Genomic DNA, 22,396 nt, shown 5'->3' with positions numbered 1-22,396 from the left:
CAGATCTGTTTAATATTATAGTAAAATTTGCAGTGTTTAAATCTGAATTTGACTTCAGTGTGATTTTACCGTACCAATTTCCTGTATTTCTTTCAGTATTTTGTCCAGCTTTGGTACCCCATGGCGCATTTTCACAAAGGATTCCCACATCACCCTTCGGGCCCCACAGCCTTTCTCCATCACCAGATTTAGGAGAAGTTTGGAACTGTCCGCCCGGTTTCCCTGCTCCACGAGATCAGTGACTTTCTGTAAAGAATAATAATGAATGTATTGAGGAGTGGAGTGAAAGACAAACACTGAGAATGAAAATGAGAAGGAAATGATCTGCTCAGTGATGGGATCTCCCAGTTGCTTTGAGCACAGAACACAGTCACTGGGCCGGGTACTGCTCTATTCTGAAATTGACCTGAAAATTCTGCAAGCGCCTTGATTCAAGGCAGTAATGGAAAGTAAATGTGATGGAGCTAAAGCAAAAGGATGCGATACAGGTAGACTAACTTTTATCCGAACTTCCGAAGACCGAAACCCTCTAAAAACTGAAGGTTTTTTCTTTCAGCGTAAGTTGTGCGCACGACATGACCAGAGTGGCGCACGACTTACGCTGAGCAGAGGGTCAGCATAAGTCATGCGCACGGCCCCCCGAGGACCCCCCCGCGGAGCCCCCCGCGGACCCCCGCCGACCCTGATCCCCGCGTACCCCCGCCGACCCCGACCCCCACTGACTTACGCTGAGCAGAGGGTCTGCATAAGTCGTGCGCACGACCCCCCACCGACCCCTCCACGGAACCACCTGACTCTCTTCCAAAGGCTCGAAAGCAACGAGAGGTCTGAGCCCGCGGCGGGGCCGGCCCCTGTTCCGACCGAGCACGATGACCTGTTGGTGGAAATGCGGAACTTCATTGCATTCCAGGCTAGCAGCGACGGACAAGCCACGACTGCGAACCCCCCGCGGACCCCCCGTGTACCCCCGCCGACCCCGACACCCGCCGACCCCCCCGCGGACCCCCCGCGGACCCCGCCGAACCCCCCCGCGGACCCCCGCCGACCCACCTTCCGAAATCCGAAATTTTCCGAAAACCGAAACACGGCTGGTCCCGAGGTTTTCGGATAAAGGATAGTCTACCTGTATTAACAGAAAATGCTGGAAATGCTCAGCAGGTCAGGCAGTATCTGTGGAGAGAGAAACTGAGTTAACATTTCATTTCGCTGACCTTTCGTCAGCAACTGAATGCTCGGCCAACACTGGCAAAGCCGGGGTGGTGTTGCTGGCGGGTTGTACCAGAGGGCAGAGTTAGAGGAACAGATAATTGTAGGGTTGTGGGACTGCTGTAGGTGTGCAGGAGGTTACAGAGATAGGGAAGGACGAGGGCATGCGTGGATTTGAATTGGAGATTGGGAATTTTATATTAGAGGCATTCAAGGACCAGGATCCGCAACAGGTGAGTGAAACATAGAAACATAGAAGATAGGAGCAGGAGTAGGCCATTCCTCTCCTTGAGCCTGTCCTGCCATTTAATGAGATCATGGTTTATCATCCAAATTCAGTACCCTGTCCCTGCTTTCTCCCCATATCACTTGATCCCTTTAGTCTTAAGAAATATATCTAACTCCTCTTGAATATATTTAATTAATTGGCCTCAACTGCCTTGTGTGGTAGAGAATTCCACAGGTTCACCACTCTCTGGGTGAAGAAATTCCTCCTCATCTCTGTCCTAAATGGCTTACCCCTTACCCTTAGACTGTGACCCCTGGTTCTGGACTCCCTCGCCATCGGGAGCATCCTTCCTGCATCAAGTCTGTCCAGTCCTGTTGAATTGTATAAGTTTCAATGAGATCCCCTCTCTTTATTCTAAACTCTAGGAAATATAAGCCTAATCGACCCAATCCCTCCTCACACGTCATTCCTGCCATGCCAGGTATCAGTCTGGTGAATCTTCGCTGCACTCTCTCCATGGCAAGAACATCCTTCCTCAGATAAGCTGACTAAACCTGCACACAATACTCAAGGTGTGGTCTCACCAAGACCCTGTACAAGTGCAGCTTGCTCCTGTACTCGAATCCACTCTCTATGAAGGCCAACATACCATTTGCCTTCTTAACCTCCTGCTGCACCTGCATGCTTACCTTCAGCGACTGGTGCACAAGGACACCCAGATCACGTTGCCCTTCCCCTTTTCCCAATCTACTGCCGTTCAGATAATAATCTGTCTTCCTGTTTTTGCCACTGAAGTGGATAATCTTGCATTCATCCACATTATACTGCATTATGCCATGCATCTGCCCAATCAACCAATCTGTCCAAATCATACTGGAGTTCCTCTGCATCCTCCTCACAGCACACACGCCCACCCAGCTTTGTGTCGTCTGCAAACTTGGAGATTATTACATCTAGTTCCCTCGTCTAGAACATTTATATATATTGTGAGTAGCTGGGGCCCTAGCACCGATCCCTGCGGTATCCCACTAGTCACTGCCTGCCACTCAAAAAAAGACCCATTTATTCCAACTCTTTGTTTCCTGTCTGCCAACCAGTTCTCTATCCAAGACAGTACCTTAGCCCCAATCCCATGTACTTTAACTTCGCACGCTAATCTCTTATGCGGGACCTTATCGAAAACCTTCTGAAAGTCCATATACACCATCTCCACTGGTTCTCACTTACCTATTCTACCAGTTACATCCTCAAAAAATTACATTAGATTAGTCAAGCATGATTTACCTTTTGTAAATCCATGTTGACTTTGTTCGATCCTGTCACTGTTTCCCAAGTGCTCTGCTATTACATCTTTTATAATGGGCTCTAGCATTTTCCCCACTACCAATGTCAGATTTAATGGTCCATAATTTCCCGTTTTCTCTCTACCACCTTTTTTAAATAGTGGGGTTACGTTAGCTATCCTCCAATCCATGGGAACTGTTCCACAGTCTATAGAATGTTGGAAGATGAGCAGCAATGCATCTACTATTTCTAAGGCCACTTCCATAAGTACCCTAGTATGTAGATTATCAGGCCCTGGGGATTTATCGGCCTTCAAGCCCGTCAATTTCCCTAACATCATTTCTCTACAAATACTGATTTCATTCAATTCCTCCCTCTCATTAGACCCTATGTTCCCCGACATCTCTGGGAGGTTATTTGTGTCCTCCTTTGTGAAGACAGAACTAAAGTATGTATTTAATTGTTCGCCATTTCTTTGTTCCCCATTATAAATTCCCCTGATTCTTACTGCAAGGGACCTACACTTGACTTCACCAGTCTTTTTCTCTTCACATATCTATAGAAGCTTTTACAGTCAGTTTTTATTTTCCCTGCAAGCTTCCTTTCATAATCTAATTTCCCCCTTTTAATTAACCCCTTTGTCCTCCTTTGCTGAATCCTAAACTGCTCCCAATCCTCAGGTTTGCTGCTTTTTCTGGCCAAATTATATGTCCTCTCCTTGGATCTTATGCTATCCCTAATTTCCCTTGTTAGCCACAGTTGAGCCACCTTTTTTGTTTTAGTTTTGAGCCAAACTGGGATGAACATTTTCTCTAATTCCTCCATGCGGTCTTTGAATGTTTGCCATTGCCTATCCACCGTCAACCTTTTAAGTAATGTTCCCCAATCCATCCTAGCTAACTCGTGCCTCATACCATCGTAGTTTCCTTTATTTAAATTCGGGACCCTAGACTCTGAGTCAACTACTTCACTCTCCATTTTAATGAAGAATTCTATCATATTATAATCGCTCCTCCCCAAGGGACCTTGCACATCAAGACTGCTAATTAATCCTTTCTCATAACATAATACCCAGTCTAAGATGGCCTAATCTCTAGTTGGTTCCTCGACATATTAGTCCAGGAAACCATCCCGTATACATTCTAGGAATTCCTCCTCCACAGTTTTGTTACTAATTTGGTTAGCCCAATCTATATGTAGATTAAAGTCACCCATGATAACTGCTGTGCCCTTATTGCATGCATCTCTAATTTCCCGTTTAATGCCATTCCCAACCTCAGCATTACTGTTTGAGGGTCTGTATACAACTCCCACTAATGTTTTCTGCCCCTTGGTATTTCTCAGCTCTGCCCATAGATTCCACATCATCAGAGCTAATATCCTTCCTTACTATTGTGTTAATCTCCTCTTTAACCAGCAATGCTACCCCTCCTCCTTTTCCTTTTTTCCTGTCCTTCCTGAATATTGAATACCCCTGGATGCTGAATTCCCAGTCTTGGTCACCCTGGAGCCATGTCTCCATAATCCCAATTAGATAATATCCGTTTACATCTATTTGCGCAGCTAATTCATTCACCTTATTACGAATGCTCCTCGCATTAAGACACAAAGGCCTAGAAATTCGGTGGGCTGCAACACCAGTTAGCGCCTAAAGAGGGCACTCAGTGGCTTTAGCACTACTGGCCGTGCCTCCCACAATATTTAGCGGGGCGCTAATGGCGGCGTTAGCCTGTTGCGCTGCGCCACCACCGATGATGTCATCGGTGTGCGCAGTGCCCCACTACTGCCCCGATCACAATATTTGGTCACGCCCGCCTCTGTAACGCTGATCGCAAATTGCACCCAGTTCACGGGGCCTACCTGTGGCGGTAGTAGCGCAAATTAAGGTGGAGTTGCGGGGCAGCCATTTTTTCAGTGGCCGCCTGCCAGCACCTCCATCCCCGGCCTCCTGATCACCCCCCCCGGGCAGTGCTGGCTGTGTCCCGAGATCCCGGCACTTCTCTTCGGTGCCGGGCTCTTTTGCCGGCACGCGCGATCGGTCATCGCGCTGGTGCAGGCCCCTCCCCCTTAAGAAGGGGAGGAGGGCCTGCAGTACTGCAGTGCGCCGTGCCGCAGTGTGTGCCGCTGCGGCACGTTGTGCTGCGATATTCAGTTTCAGCACCCCAAGAGGGATGCGGGGCGCCTCGAGCAGCACCCCACGTCCCTCATGGGGCGCTCCCACTGAATTTCTGGCGGGCACAACTGTTCCTTTCGCAGCGGTAATTCCGGCGCCCAGGCGAGCTTGGCGCCCCATTTGGGGCTCCACTGAATTTCTAGGCCAAAGCCTTCGGGCTAGATTTTTTAACACTCTGAGACATTTTAGAAATATTACTTACTGCGGCCCTGTTTGATTTACACCCTTGATTTCTCTGCCTTCCACTTTTGTTTTCCTCCTTCCTGTCTTTTGTTTCTATCCTTGCTTCCCTTTCCTTTGTCTCCCTGCACGGGTTCCCATCCCCTTGCCATTTTAGTTTAAACCCTCCCCAACAGCACTAGCAAACACTCCCCCTAGGACTTCAGTTCCAGTCCCGCCCAGGTGCAAACTGTCCAGTTTGTACTGGTCCCACCTCCCCCAGAGCCGGTTCCAATGTCGCAGGAATTTGAATTCCTCCCACTTGCACCATTCCTCTAGCCACATATTCATATGAAATACCCTTCTATTTCTACTCTGACTAGCACGTGGCACTGGTAGCCAAGGTAGTAACCTAATCCTGAGTTTACTACCTTTGAGGTCCTATTTTTAATCTTCCACCTAACTCCCTATATTCAGCTTTTAGGTCCTCATCCCATTTTTTACCTATGTCGTTGGTACCTATATGAACCACGACAACTGGCTGTTCACCCTCCCCCTCCAGAATGCCCTGCAGCTGCCCCGAGACATCCTTGACCCTTGCACCAGGGAGGCAACATAACATCCTGGAGTATTGTTTGCGGCCGCAGAAACACCTATCTATTCCCCTTACTATAGAATCCCCTATCACTATAGCTCTCCTGCTCTTTTTCCTCCCGCCCTGTGCAGCAGAACCACCCATGGTGCCAGGAAGTCGGCTGCTGCTGCCTTTCCCGATACGCCATCCCCCTCAACAATATCCAAAGTGGTATATCTGTTTGAAAGGGGGATGGCCACAGGGGACCCCTGCACTACCTGCCTGCGCCTACTCCTCTGCCTGGTAGTCATCCATTCCCTTCCTGCCTTTGCAGATTTTACCTGCGGTGTGACCAACTCCCTAAACATGTTATCCACGATGTGCTCAGCATCGCAAATACTCCAGTATATATCCATTCGCATCTCCAGCGTTACAATGCGGTCAGTCCATAGCTGCAGCTGGATACACTTCCCGCACACATGGTCATCAGGGACACTTGAATTGTCCCTGATTTCCTAAATAGTGCAGGAGGAGCATGTCACGGGGCCGAGCTGTGCTGCCATGACTTACCCTTTAATTAATTCAACTTAAATTAAATCAAATCAATACCACTAATTACACTACAATTAAATGATATACTCAAGGGCCCTTGTTTACCAGCACTCCCTGCTACACAACAGAGACCTTAGAAAGTATAAACCACAAAAATTAAGTTGGGAAAAAAGCGAAAGAGAAATACTCACCTACCAATCACTTACCTGCTTTCTGGTGACGGCACACTTCGATTACTTTTTACTTCTCTCTCTCCTCTCGCTGACTCTGTGCCTCTCACAGGTCCGTCGCTCAGCTCCAGTGAGGACACGAGCAATTGCTGAGTGGGCCCTGGGCAGGACAGGGTACATGCAGCAGAGATTTGGATGAGCTGAAGTTTACAGTGGGCAGAATGCCGGCCACTGGAGCATTGGAATAATTGAGTTTAAAGGCGACAAAGGCACGGATGAGGTTTTCAGCAGTAGATGGGCTGAGATAGGAGTGGAGGCGGGTAATGTTATGGAGATGGAAGCCTGCTGTATATGTCATGGAGAATATGGTGTTGGAAGCTCAGCTCGAGAGCAAATAGGACGGCGGGGTTGAGAACAGTCAGGTTCAGCCTCACAGAGTGGCCGGGGAGGGGAATGAAATTAAGTGGTGAGATGGTGTTTGTGGTGGGGGCGGAATACAATTCTTCAATCTTCCCAATGTTTAACTGAAGGAAAATTCAAACTAAATAAATGGCAGCATCTATTTAAAAGATTTTAAACAATGAAAGAGTATAAAAATATTCAACTTCCAATATTTCATCCCCTAGTCATGCTCTCCTTGACCAAGATGGAGTAGAAACCCATCCATTAAAGTTAGCAGGCAGGAAATTACAGACTGAATGAGCTCAATTTCCTGAGGTTCCACTGGGGAGTGACGTTCCACATCAAGAGCACAGGGGCAGAACATTTTCTCTGTTGTGTGCAGTTTGGGGTAATCCATTATAGGAATGAAGGAAAATCAATGGAAAAGCTGTGTGCAGATTCACTAGGATGTTAGATGGGATGTGGAGTTACTGTTATAGAGAGGGATTTGAGAACTTTGGGCTCATCCCACTAGAGGTGAGCTGAATAAGTGAAAAGTTGCTGCACGTCTTCAGATTCTGAAGAGTTATGATCAAATAAATAATTACTGATTGGCCAGCGGGCAAATGTGTATGCTATTTCAAAGCAATCGGTTAAAATTGGATAAATGTATTTATGCATGAGGTGGTTAGAAAGCATAATTCACTCCCATTAACTGTTGTGAAAGTAAGTCGATTCTTTTTTTTTTATAATAGATAATTCTATTGTGTGGATAAAAGGAAAGATAAGAGTATGGGGAGCGAACAGAAGATTGGAACTAGGCTCTATGGGATAATAACCATAATGGGTAGTGAGCAGGAGGTTGGGATTAGACTAGATGGGATATTAACGGTAATGGGTAGTGAGCAGGACGTTGGGATTAGACTAGATGGAATATTAACGGGAATGGGTAGTGAGCAGGAGGTTGGGATTAGACTAGGTGAGATATTAATGGTAATGGGCAGCGAACAGGTTGGGATTAGACTTGGTTGCCTAGCTTTTCAACCTGTACAACCGGTAGCAGATCAACCATCCATTATATACCCTGCCCGAGTATCATTTGCATTTAGTGCTATTCCATTAAAGGTAACTGACAGAACAGTATAGGCTGCCTGAATGTAATTTCCTAAAGTGCTGACCCGGGGAATGATGCTCCACAACAGGTTCTACCTCCTGGATTGCGTCTCTGCCCCGAAGTTGGAATTGACCCCCGGTGATGCAGGGGGAGGAAATACTTGCACGGCATCAGGTTTTAAACCGCCAGTTTTGGGTTAGTTTCCTTGTTTGGGTTTCATACATTTTAATGATATTAACCTTTTTGGGCTGTTCTTGAAATGCTTCTCCTTTATTCATTGTCATCGCTCAGTTTACTTTAAGTAATTCTCTGGTCAGTAAACTCATGACCCTCCCTCTAACTCCTGTCTGTTGCCTCTGGTCTCTCCTTTTCCCAGTCCCACTAAAACCATTCCCTTTGTTTTCAGTCCACACAAGAGTTGTACCCAAGCCGTTCCCCTGTCCTTTGTACAGATACTGTCGGATCCGCTGAGTATTTTCATCTCTTCATATCATTGTTTCAGATTCATAATATTTTCAGTTTTATCTATTTCTTTCCTATTTGGCCGGCTTCTCTTCTGATTTCCTGTCAGTTTTGTGATATTTAAATAACCCAAACTCATTCTGTGTGCCTGCCTCTTACCCGATGTTCTTGTCCAGTGAAATGCCTCTCGTATGTTAACAACGAGCTGACTCCAACCACCCCTCCTTCAATCGCCTGTTCCAGTCTGTCCCGGTAGAATTTCTTGAACTGGAACAGCTGGTAATCGTTGCACTTTGTCAAAAACTCAATGATTGTAGAGTTCGGATCTGTGAACACAAATGGAGAAAACTAAACACATTATCCACTTTCTATCCAGGCTGCTATATTTCCTCTTATATCAAGCGACTGAAACCTCCTGTGAACCATATTATCAAACATCTCCTGAAAACCCATTCACACCACATGGGCAACATTCCATCGATCTATAAATTATTACAAGGTATTTACAGCACAGAAACAGACCATTTCACCCAACAGGTCCATGCTCCACTTGATCCTCCTCCCACCCCTCTTCATCTAACCCCATCAACATATTCTCTATTCCTTTCTCTCTCATATGTTTATCCAGCTTCCCCTTAAATACATCTATGCTATTCCCCTCAACTACTCCTTGTGGTAACAAGCTCCACATGCTAACCATTATCTGGGTAAAGATATTTCTCTGAATTGCCTATTGGATTTATTAATAACTCTCTTATATTGATTGCCCTTAGTTCTTGTCTCTCCCGCAAGTGGAAACGTCTTCTCGATGCCTACCTATCAAAACCGTTCATAATCTTGAAGACCTCTATCTGGTAACCCCTCAGTCTTCACTTTTCAAAAGAGAGCACCGGCCTGTTCAATCTTTCCTGATATGTATGTCTCAGTTCTGGTATCATTCTAGGAAATCTTTTTTGCACCTTCTCCAGTGCCCCTATGTCCTTTTTATAATATGGAGAGGAGAACTGTTCACAGTACTCCAAGTGTGGTCTAACCAAGGTTGTATACACTTTTAACACAACTTCTCTGGATTATAATTGTGTCCCTCTGGAATCAAACACCAGTGTTTTTTTGCTTTATGTATGGCCTTATTAAAATGCGTTGCCATTTCTATTTAACTATACAGACACGTCTCAGAAAAGCTGCATCAAATTCGTCAAATATAATTTATTTACAGCTAATCTGTTCCAGCATCCCCTTTATCTCTAAATATTCACTAATTCAACCTGGAATTAAAGATTCGAATAGCTTGCTCACAAATAACGGAATAATTAGTCTCTGGTTACCCGCTGATCATCTCTTCCCATTTTAACAGAGACACTGTTTGGTCTCTTTCAGTGCACCTGCATATTTCTGATATATGAGGATTGAAAAATTGTAGTCAGAGTCCCTTCCATCTGCCCTCTGATTTCCTTTAACAGCCTGGGGTGCATTATCTCTGGGCCCAGTGACTTATCCACCTCAGCCTTTTTTCTCAGATACAAATCCTTCTCTATAGTGATCTCTAACTATGGACCCACATCCTCCTCCTTACATCAACATTTCCACTTTCACCATCAAAGGAAATATTTTGAATCTCCCTAAACCTTCACCCTCCACGAGTTATCCCCAGCTCCCCCTCTATCTCACCTCCACTGCACGACTACGCAGCTATCTGTGGATCCTGCACAGGCCGCTTACCGGATTTTCTGTGGTAGATTTGGCACATGCGCAAAATTGTGAATGTGCCCCACAGCTCGATAAAGGGAGCCGCACCCAAAAAAAAATTAGGGAGAACATTGCCATTTCCCTTCTTATTGCTTAACTGTGTACATATGGATTACAGGAAACTTTGTGCTATCCTGCACCGACGGGACCGAGCTGTTGCCATTCCCTCAAAACTGCCGGACACACCAGTGCTAATGTTGAAACATACGGAAGCTTTTGAGCTCCGTATCTGTCAACAAACCCTGTTGCTTAGCAACGGCTTCTAAACAGTCCAAGCCTCTCTGTAGTGTCTCTGTAGCTTAGCAACAGCTTCAGCGAGACCTAGCAGAGCTTGACTGTTGAGAAAAAAGCAACGAGAAGAAAAAAAACCTAACGAAACGGCTCCTGATTTTGCCGGTGGCTCGAACATTCCGGACAGTTAGCCTCCGAATAACACAGTTTCCTGTACATAGAATTGCAAACAATATACAGCACAGAAACAGGCCATTCGGCCCAACCAGTCCATTTATGCTCCACTCAAGCCTCCTCCCATCCTTCCTCATCTGACTATCAGCATAACCCTCGATTCCCTTCTCCCTTATAGGCTTATCAATCCGCCCCTTAAATGAATTTATACTGTTCGCTTCAACCACTCCCTGTTGTAGTGAGTTCCACATTCTCACCACTCTCTGGCTAAAGATGTTTCTTCTGAATTCTCTATTTGATTTCTTGGTGACTATCTTATATTGATAGTCTCTAGTTTTGCTCTTCCCCACAAGTGGAATCAAAACCTTTCATAATTTTAAAGATTCTATCAGGTCACCCCTCAACCTCTCTTTTCAGATGAAAAGAGACCCAGCCTGTTCAAACTTTCCTGATAGGTCTAACCTCGCAGTTTTGGCATCATCTTTGTAAATCATTTTTGCACCTCCTCCAGTGCCTCTATGTGCTTTGTCTATAATATGGCGACCAGAACTATACACAGTACTATAATTTGTTCTAACCAAGGTTCGATACAAGTTTAGCATAACTTCTCTACTGTTCAGTTCTATCCCTCTACAAATAAACCCTAGTGCTTCGTTTGCTTTTGTTATGGCCTTATTGAGCTGTGTCTTTACTTTTAATGATGTGTATTTGTACTCCGAGATCCCTTTCATAAGAACATAAGAACATAAGAAATAGGAGCAGGAGTAGGACAATCAGCCCCTCGAGCCTGCTCCGCCATTTAATAAGATCATGGCTGATCTGATCCTAACCGCCAATTTACTATCACAGAACCATCTCCTGAATCTAACAGAATTAGACACACGAAATAGGAGCAGGATCAGGCAACACGGCCCCTGGGCCCGCTCCGCTACCCACAGGGCCATGTCCGATCCGAACCCAGACTCATGTCCAAATTCCTGCCCACTCCCTGTAACCCTTAATTCCCTTTACTTCTGGGAAACTGTCTATTTCTGTTTTAAATTAATGTAATGATGTAGCTTCTACAGCTTTTTGGGGCAGCATATTCCATGGACCTACCACCCTCAGAGTGAAGTCGTTCCTCCTCATCTCAGTTTTGAAAGAGCAGCCCCTTATTCTAAGACTATGCCCCCTAGTTCTAGATTCACCCATCATCGGGAACATCCTCCCCGCATCCACCCAATCCAACCCCTTCACAATCTTATATGTTTCAATAAGATCGCCTCTCATTCTTCTGAACTCCAATGAGTAGAGTCCCAATCTACTCAACCTCTCCTCATATGTCCATCACCTCATCCCCGGGTTTAACCGAGTGAACGTTCTTTGTACTGACTCGAGAGCAAGTATGTCTTTTCTTAAGTATGGACACCAAAACTGTATGCAGTATTCCAGGTGCGGTCTCACCAATACCTTGTACAACTGAAGCAACACCTCCCTATTTTTATATTCTATCCCCCTAGCAATGAAAGCCAACATTCCATTGGCCTTCTTAATCACTTGCTGCACCTGCATACTAACCTTTTGAGTTTCTTGCACCAGAACCCCCAGATCCCTTTGTACTTTAATACTTTCCAGTTTCTTGCTATTAAGATAATAACTTGCTCTACGATTTTTCCTGCCAAAGTGCATAACCTCACGCTTCCCAGTATTGTATTCCATCTGCCAAATCTCTACCCACTTACTTAGCCTGTCTATGTCCCCTTGAAGGTTTTTTATGTCCTCCTCACTCACTACTTTCCCTCCCATCTTTGTATCATCTGCAAACTTTGATATGTTACACTCGGTCCCCTCCTCCAAATCGTTAATATAGATTGTAAAGAGTTGGGGACCCAGCACTGACCCCTGCTGAACACCACTAGTTACTGATCGCCAGTCTGAGAATGAACCATTTATCCCAACTCTCTGCCTTCTGTTAGATAGCCAATCCTCTATCCATGCCAGAATATTACCCCCAATCCCGTGATTTTTTATCTTAAGCAATAATCTTTTGTGTGGCACCTTGTCAAAAGCCTTTTGGAAGTCTAAATACACTACATCCATTGGTTCCCCTTTATCCACCCTATTTGTTACTTCCTCAAAGAACTCCAGCAAATTTGTCAAACATGACTTCCCCTTCATAAAACCATGCTGACTTTGTCCTATTAAATTATGATTATCCAAATGTCCTGTTATTGTCTCCTTAATAATGGACTCCAAAATGTTACCTACCGCAGATATTAGGCTAACCGGTCTATAGTTTCCAGCCTTCTGTCTACTGCCCTTTTTAAATAACAGTGTTACATTAGCAGTTTTCCAGTCTGCCGGGACCTTTGCTGAGTCCAGGGAATTTTGGAAAATTATTACTAATGCATCCACAATCCCTACCGCCACTTCCCTCAAGACCCTAGGATGTAAGCCATCAGGTCCAGGTGATTTATCCGCCTTGAGTCCCATTATTTTACCGAGTACCACTTCTTTAGTAATTTTGATCGTGTTTAGCTCCCACCCCCATATAGCCCCCTGTTTGTCCAGTGTTGTGATATTCTTAGTGTCTTCTACTGTAAAGACTGATACAAAATATTCATTCAGTGTTTTTGCCATCTCCATATTTCCCACCATTAATTTCCCGGTCTCATCCTCTAAGGGACCAACATTTGCTTTAGCCACCCTTTTTCTTTTTATATAACTATAAAATCTCTTACCTGTTTTTATATTTTTTGCTAATTTACTTTCATAATCTATCTTCCCTTTCTTAATCAATCTTTTTGTTATTGTTTGCTGTCTTTTAAAGTTTTCCCAACCCTCTATCCTCCCACTAGATTTGGCTACCTTATGTGCCCTTGTTTTTAGTCGAATACTATCCTTAATTTCTTTACTTAGCCACGGATGGCTGTCTTTTCTTTTCCACCCTTTTCTTCTCAGTGGGATATATATTTTTTGGAAGTTGTAAAATAACTCCTTAAATGTACACCACTGAGCATGTATCGTCTTATCCTTTAATCTATTTTCCCAATCCACTCTACTCAATTCCGCTCCCATACCTTCATAGTCTCCTTTAATCAAGCTTAGCACGCTTGTTTGAGATGCAACCTTCTCACCTTCTAATTGACTATGGAATTCAACCATGTTATGGTCACTCATTCCAAGGGGATCCTTTACTAGGACATTTTTAATTAATCCTGTCTCGTTACACAGGACCAGATCTAAGGTTGCTTGCCCCGTGGTCGGTTCAGTTACATACTGCTCAAGAAACCCATCCCTAATACACTCAATGAACTCATCCTCAAGGCATCCCTGCCCAATTTGATTTGTCCAATTAATATGATAGTTAAAATCCCCCATAATTATAGATGTTCCCTTATTACAAGCCTCAACTATTTCCTGATTGATACTCCGTCCAACAGAGTTGCAACTGTTTGGAGGCCTATAGACTATGCCCACTAGTGTTTTTTTCCACTTATTATTCCTTATCTCCACCCAAACTGTTTCATTATCCTGATCTTTTGACCCAATATCATTTCTCTGTATTACAGTGATTCCTTCCTTTATTAACATAGCCACCCCACCTCCCCTTCCTTCCTGCCTGTCCTTCCTGATCGTTAAATAACCTGGTATGTTTAATTCGCAGGCATTGTCACCCTGCAGCCATGTTTCTGTAATGGCCACAAGATCATACCCATATGTAGTTATTTGTGCCATTAACTCGTCTATTTTGTTACGAATGCTACGTGCATTCAGATAGAGAACTTTCAAATATGTTTTCTGACACTTAGTTCCTGCTTTTGCCCTTATTATTACTTTACCTTTTACTCCATACCTTCTGCCCCTTCCTGGCACGCTCTGGTTTTTAATTTCCCCGCTGCTACCTAAGTCTATGACCTTCTCTGTTGTCATTTTTATTATTTGCTCTCTCGGAACCTCCCCCCCACTCGTTAGTTTAAAGCCCTCTCTACTGCCCTAGTTATATGATCCGCCAGGACTCTAGACCCAGCACTGGCCAAGTGAAGCCCGTCCCAACGGAACAGCTCCCTCCTGCCCCAGTATTGGTGCCAGTGCCCCAGGAAGCAAAACCCATTTCTCCCACACCAGTCTTTGAGCCACGCATTTAACTCTCTAATTTTATTTGTCCTAGCCAAATTCGCTCGTGGCTCAGGTAATAATCCACAGATTGCGGTTCTGTTTTTTAATTTGACCCCTAGCTGCTCATACTCCTATAAAAGAACCGGCTTCCTCTACCCCATATAGTTTCTTATTTTCGAAATAATATGTGACCTCCTTACTTTTCTTACCAAAATGTAATACATCACTTATCAATTTTGAAATTAATTTGCCACTTACATGCCCATTCTGCATGTTTATTAATGTCTTCATGTAATTTATTGCAGTCCTCCTCAATAGTGACAATCCCTCCCAATTTGATGTTGTCCACAAACTTAGAAATTGTGTTTTAGATTCCAAACTCTAAATCGTTAAATTAAATTGTGAACAACAGTGGTCCCAGCACTGATCCTTGAGGAACACCACTATCCACCTTCTGCCACACTGAAGAGCTACCCTTTATCCCTACTCTCTGAATTCTGTCTTGCGGCCATCTCGCTATTCATTCTGCTACTTGTCCCCCAAATCCGCATGCTCTCACTGTATTCATTAGTTTATTATGTGGTACCTTAACAAAGGCATTTTAGAAATCTAGCTATATTACATATACTGTACATTACCCCTGTCTACTCTCTCTGTTCCCTCTTCAAAAATTCAATGAAGCTGGTCAAGCAAGATTTTCCCATTTGATATCCATGGTTACTATTCATTATTGTATATTTGGTTTTCAGATGATTTTCTGTTTTCTCTTTTAGTGCGGATTCCATTATTTTTCCTACTACTGAGTTTAAGCTGACTGGTTTATAGTTTCCTAGATATGTTCTATCTCCGTTCTTAAATATATGTATAATGTTAAGCATCCACTAGTCCTCTGGCATGACACCTTTTTTGAACGAATTATTCAATACATGTAATAGTTCCAGTTCCCTATTTTCATTTAAAATGCGTGGATTCTATCTTAATATAGCTCCCAGGAACATCCTTGTGTTCAAAACATCTCTTTCCTTCTTTGAGATACTCCTTAAAACCTACCTCTTTGAAGAGTCTTTTGTTCACCTGTCCTAATATCTCATGTTGCTCGCTGTCACTTTTTGTTTGATAACGCTCCTGTGAAGCGCCTTGGGACGTTTTACTACGTTAAAGCTGCTATAGAAATGCAAGTGTTTTGTTGTTCTAGCGCTGTCCATCAAGCCTTTATTAATTCTGACATCCACAATTATTTTTCTCTCTCCTCAAAATGTTATGACCAGGAACATTTCTCTTAGTGCAGTGAAATCCCAGGCCCTGTCCAATAGACAGTAAATCACTTATCATGCCTCTGACTTTCCAAATGTCTTTGGAATGATTTGTTCATTTACGGTCATAACAGTCAATCCTAAATCCAATTTTTTGGAATGTTGACGGTTTTTTATTTTACATTAATTTTTGACACCGGGTCACTTCATCTCTCACGACTCGAAAACAATCTTCCTTTATACTGCTAATAATTTTTCAATATTTCATAATAATTCTGTTTCCGCTCCAACAGTTTCATTAATTCTGCTCTCTAGTCTCAGAAGCGGATATTTTCCACCCTACAGTCATATCAGCTGAAACCCTTCCCACTGCTCCATTCACCTATTCTGTAAAACCATTGTTGTTGTTGGGTTCAGATCGCGGCCGACCCTTCCCTTCTCGCTGAACTCTCTCTAGAGCCCCAAGAACGTGAACCCTTCCCTCCTGCTCCAGTCAAGCATCCCCACATTGACCTGCCTCATATTTCCCTCATTAAGCAGCCAAGTGCAAAACAATCCAGAGATCACCACCTTGAGGCCTTGTCTTTAGTCTAGTGCCTCAGTCTCAATATTCCCTGTATAAACGTATTTCTATTTGTGTTACTGATTCTGACCATGGGTAATTTCTGCTCTCCTTTCCTTCTCAGAGTTGTTTCCACCTGTTCCAGGCTGTTCTTTCCTCTGGCACCAGGGAGGCATCTTACCATTCGGCACGTGCTCAGGGCTGCAGACAAATCTGTCTATTCCCCTGACTATAGAATCTCCCACCACTACTCATCTCCTTTTCCTGTGTCCCACCTGCCTCACCCCCACCACACTCGGGGTGGCCTCCTGCTCACTGGTGCCACTGTTGCTCACGGAGACCCTCCTCTGAGTCACTGCCTCGATCCAACTTACAGTCCCCAATACCAGGTATCTGTTGGGTAGTTCCAGTACTTCGGGGCTCCCTCCAGCTCTGACTGTGATGCCCCTCTAGATGGTCACTTACTTCCCTCTTTCTACTGAGCACCTGTCCTGTTCCCTCTTCCTTTGTGAGCTGCAGCTTCTTGCACGAGATCTGGACCCTTTGTCAGGACAGAAATTACATTTTAAAGTATTTTCTGAACCTACCTGTGTCCATGCTTCTGATCATGGGCATGCTCCTGCTCCTGCTCCTGCTCCTCATCGGGCTCACTGAAAAGTCTTCCTCCCAGTCTGGACCTTCAGCCATGGTGGTGACAGGCGTTCCAAGGTTCTGATGATCTGTAAGAAATATAATATTAATGGGAGGGTTAGATGGAAATATTAAAATAAGGAGAACACTGCCTTATTAAGCATGATAGTAAGTCCCTCCTCCCCCATCAGTACAACAGCTGTTCGCTCTGGGTACCAGCATTTCATAAGAACATAAGAAATAGGAGCAGGAGTAGGCCAATCGGCCCCTCGAGCCTGCTCCACCATTCAATAAGATCATGGCTGATCTGATCCTAACCTCAAATCTACTATCACTCTCCATCCCACCCGAACCCATGTGATCTCCCGGGAGAGGCCAAAAACCAGATAAAAAATCCCAATGGCCAATTTGGGAGAAAAAATCTGGGAAATTCCTCTCTGACCCATCTAGGCGTTCGAAACTCGTCCAGGAGATCACTCTGTCCCTATATTTTCTACAGTACTTACCTTCTGTAAAGGCGATCTCCACCCCAGCCAGGAACAGGAATAAAACCATCTCCTGAAATCTAACACAGAATTAGAACAAAAGAAGTAGGAGCAGAACCAGGCTACACGGCCCATGGGCCCGCTCCACTAACCACAGGGCCATGACCATTCCGAACCGAGGCTCAAGTCCAATTTCCTGCCCGCTCCCCGTAACCCTTAATTCCCTTTACTTCTAGGAAACTGTCTATTTTTGTTTTAAATTTATTTAATGATGTAGCTTCCACAGCTTTCTGGGGCAGCAAATTCCACAAACCTACCACACTCTGAGTGATGAAGTTTCTCCTCATCTCAGTTTTGAAAGAGCAGCCCCTTATTCCAAGATTATGCCCCCTAGTTCCAGTTTCACCCATCATTGGGAACATCCTCACCGCATCCACTCGATCAAGCCCCTTCACAATCTTATATGTTTCGATAAGTTCGCCTCTCATTCTTCTGAACTCCAATGAGTAGAGTCCCAATCTACTCAACCTCTCATCATATGTCCACCCCCTCATCCCCGGAATTAACCGAGTGGATCTTCTTTGTACTGACTCGAAAGTATGGACACCAAAGCTTTATGCAGTATTCCAGGTGCAGTCTCACCAATACCTTGTACAACTGCAGCAATACCTCCCCGTTTTTATATTCTATCCCCCTAGCAATAAAAGCCAACATTCCATTGGCCTTCTTGATCACTTGCTGCACCTGCATACCAACCTTTTGAGTTTCTTGCATCAGGACCCCCAGATCCCTTTGTAATACAGTACTTTCCAGTTTCTTGCCATTAAGATAATAACTTGCTCTATGATTTTTCCTGCCAAAGTGCATAACCTCACACTTTCCAGGATTGTATTCCATCTGCCAAATCTCTGCCCACTTACTTAGCCTGTCTATGTCCCTTTGCAGGTTTTTTATGTCCTCCTCACTCACTACTTTCCCTCCCATCTTTGTATCATCTGCATACTTTGATATGTTACACTCGGTCCCCTCCTCCAAATCGTTAATATAGGTTGTAAAGAGTTGGGGACCCAGTACTGACCCCTGCTGAACACCACTAGTTACTGATTGCCAGTCTGAGAATGAACCATTTATCCCAACTCTCTGCTTTCTGTTAGAGAGCCAATCCTCCACCCGAGTATTACGATTAGCACATCAGGTGTGACACAGACAGCAGCTGCCCAGTAAAATCCTGAGAGTCCTGCTGATCTTGCGTGTGTATTTTGGATGCCACTCCGCACCCAAGCCATTCATTTCTATTGCCACTTTTTTCGCGCATCTTTTCCTTTTCTCTCTATCCCCCCCTGATCGCTCTCTCGTCATCATGCCTCCATGAACATAAAAGCAGACTGTAAAAGCTTCTACAAGTATGTAAAAAGAAAAAGATTAGTGAAGAAAAATGTAATTCCCTTACAGACAGAAACGGGAGAAATTATAATGGGGAACAAGAAAGTGGTAGAGCAATTAAACTGAGACTTTGGTTCTGTCTTCACGGAAGAGGACACAAATAACTTCCCAGAAATGCTAGGCAACCAAGGGTCTAGTGAGAAGGAGGAATTAAAGGAAATTAATATTAGTAAAAACATAATGCTGGAGAAATTAATGGGACTGAAAGCCAATAAATCCCCAGGGATTGATAATGTGCATCCCAGAGTACTTAAAGACGTAGCCATGGAAATAGTGGATGCATTGGTTGTCATCTTCCAAAATTCTATAGATTATGGAACAGTTCCTGCAGATTGGAGAGTGGCAAATGTAACCCTACAAAAAAGGGAGAGAGAAAGCAGGGAACAACAGACCAGTTAGCCTAAACTTAATAGTGGTGAAAATGCTAGAGTCTATTATAAATATCGTGATAACAGGACACTTAGAAAATATTAATGGGATTAGACATAGTCATCATGGATTTATGAATGGGAAATCGTGCTTGACAAACCTTCTGGAGTTTTTTGAGGATGTAACTGGTAGAATAGATAAGGGAGAACCAGTGGATGTGCTGTATTTGGATTTTCAGAAGGCCTTTGATAAACTCCCACATAAGAGGTTAGTGTGCAAAATTAAAGCACATGGGATTGGGTGTAATATACTGGCATGGATTGAAAATTGGTTACCAGACAGCAGAGAGTAGGAATGGCAGGCGGTGACTAGTGGGGTACCGCAGGGATCAGTGCTTGGGTCACAGCTATTCAAAATATATATCAATGATTTGGATGAGGGAACCAACTGTAAGATTTCCAAGTTTGCTGACGACACGAAACTAGGTGGGATTGTGAGTTGTGAGGAGGATGCAAAGAGGCTTCAAGGCGATTTGGACAAGTTGAGTGAGTGAGTACAAACGTGGCTGATGCAGTATAACGTGCATAACTGTGAAGTTATCCACTTCGGCAGAAAAAGCAGAAAGGCAGAGTATTATTTAAATGGTGATAGATTGGGAAATGTTGATATGCAAAGGGACCTGGGTGTCCTTGAACACCAGTCACTGAAATGAAACATGCAAGTGCAGCATGCAGTTAGGGAGGCAAATGGTTTGTTGGCCTTCACTGCAAGAGGATTTGAGTACAGGAGCAATGATGTCTTACTACAGTTATACAGGGCCTTGGTGAGACCACACCTAGAGTACTGTGTGCAGTTTTGGTCTCCAGGCCCAAGAAAGGATATAATTGCCATAGAGGGAGTGCAGCGAAGGTTCACCAGACTGATTCCTGGGTTAGGAGGACTGTCATATGAGGAGAGATTGGGTCGACTAGGCCTGTATTCACTAGAGTTTAAAAGAATGCGAGGGGATCTCATTGAAACGTATACATTTATGACAGGGCTAGACAGACTGAATGCAGCGAGGATGTTTCCCCTGGCTGGGGGTCCAGAACGAGGGGTCACAGTCTCAGGATACAGGGTAGGACATTTAGGACAGAGATAAGACATTTCTTCACTCAGAGGGTGGTGAACCTATGGAATTCTCTACCACAGAAGGCTGTGGAGGTCAAGTCACTGAATATATATGTAAGGAGATAGATAGATTTCTAGACACAAAAGGCATCAAGTGGTATGGGGAGAGAGGGGGAATATCGTATTGAGATAGAGGATCAGCCATGATCATCTTGAATGGCCTACTCCTACTCCTATTTTTCTATGTTTCTATCTCTCTTCCCTCGGATACATTGCATTCCAAATCCCTACAATTACCCTTCATTACTCTTCGAACATCCTACTCTCCTGCTGCCGTCCCAGGCTTGACTCCCTCTTAGATAAGTCTACAGCTTCACTCTGTGCCTCTCTTGGCATCCTCCAAAAGGCCCAACGTGGCACTCGTTGCTGCCTCCTCATGAGCATCAACCCCAACTCTATTCTCGCCGACCTTCCCGCCCAGCCCACCCGCTGGGGGCTAATCTTGCCAATCCCCTCCCCGTCCAACTCACCCCCCAGCGCTGGCCCTGTGCTCACTGGCAGTGGGTTAGCCATCACTGAACCTCTCCCCATCTCCCTCCAGAATGTGATTTTTTTCTGCTGCGAACAAGGTACTTGCCATCAATGACCTTATCGTGGATGATTGCATCGGCATCATGGCCCTGAGGAAAAGTTGACGAGTGGTGATGATGCCTTATCCTTAAGTGAAGCCTCCCGGCCTGGCAATACCTTCCACCACTTGCCCCGCCCAGACTGCCATGGTGGCAGTGTGGCTCTCATCACCAAATTACACCTTGGTCTGTCCCCCTACTCTTCCACCACTTTCTCCTCCTTTGAGCATCTCACCTTATTCCGCCACTCTCGCCTCCAGTTGCTCTCCGATCTCCGCTCCTGACCTCCTCGCACTCATCTTGTCCAACGAGACCCACTTCCTGCTCCCTCGATCCTATTCCCACCAAACTGCTGACCACCCAACTTCCTTTTCTGGTTCGTTTGTTAGCTGACATTGTTAACAGCTCTCTCTCCTCCGGTACTGCCCCCCGCTCCTTCAAATCTGCCGTCATCACCACTCTCCTCAAAAAAATAACACTTGACTCCTCCGTCCTTGAAACTACCGCCCCATCTCCGACCTCCCTTTCCGCTCCAAAGTCCTTGAACGTGTTGTCGCCTCCCAAATCCATGCCCATCTTTCCTGGAACTCCATGTTTGTATCCCTCCAATCAGGTTTCCGTCCATGCCACAGTACAGAAATGGCTTTCATCGAAGTCACAAATCACATCCTTAGTGACTACGACAAAGACACATTATCCCTCCTTGTCCTTCTCAACAGCCTTTGACACGGTTGACCATTCTGCACTCCTCCAACACCTTTCCACCATTGTCCAGCTGGATGGGACTGCACTTACCTGGTTCCATTCTTATCTATTGTAGCTAGAGAATCACCTGCAATGGCTTCTCGTCCCACTTCCGACCAGAGCATCGGACCTGTGTGGGAACAGCGACCGGCGGCAGTTTAAAACCGGCGGCAGTGAGCGAGGTGAGGCCCGACCAGAGCATCGGACCTGTGTGGGAACAGCGACCGGTGGCAGTTTAAAACCGGTGGCAGTGAGCGAGGCGAGGCCCGACCAGAGCATCGGACTTGTGTGGGAACAGCGACCGGCGGCATTTTAAAAACAGCAGCAGTGAACGAGGTGAGGCCCGACCAGAGCATCGGATATGTGTGGGAACAGCGACCGGCGGCAGATTAAAACCGGCGGCAGTGAGCGAGGTGAGGCCAGACCAGAGCATCGGACCTGTGTGGGAACAGCGACCGGCGGCAGTTTAAAACCGGCGGCAGTGAGCGAGGTGAGGGCCGACCAGAGCATCGGACCAGTGTGGGAACAGCGACCGGCACAGTTTAAAACCGGCGGCAGTGAGCGAGGTGAGGCCCGACCAGAGCATCGGACCTGTGTGGGAACAGCGACCGGCGGCAG

At 45.1% G+C, this 22,396-nt stretch overlaps 1 pseudogene; it reads right to left on the bottom strand.

Annotated features, from left to right (window-relative positions):
- The window catches only part of LOC147092649 (NACHT, LRR and PYD domains-containing protein 3-like), a 68,883-nt pseudogene that overhangs the window by 1,725 nt on the left and 44,762 nt on the right, over positions 1-22,396 (bottom strand).

This window comes from Somniosus microcephalus, unplaced genomic scaffold (genome assembly GCF_052327205.1).
Source record: "Somniosus microcephalus isolate GS21.2 unplaced genomic scaffold, FLI_Smic_1.0 unresolved_chr2, whole genome shotgun sequence".
NCBI lineage: Eukaryota > Metazoa > Chordata > Chondrichthyes > Squaliformes > Somniosidae > Somniosus > Somniosus microcephalus.
Note: the sequence above shows the minus strand (reverse complement) of the source record. Positions and strands in the feature narration are given on the sequence as shown.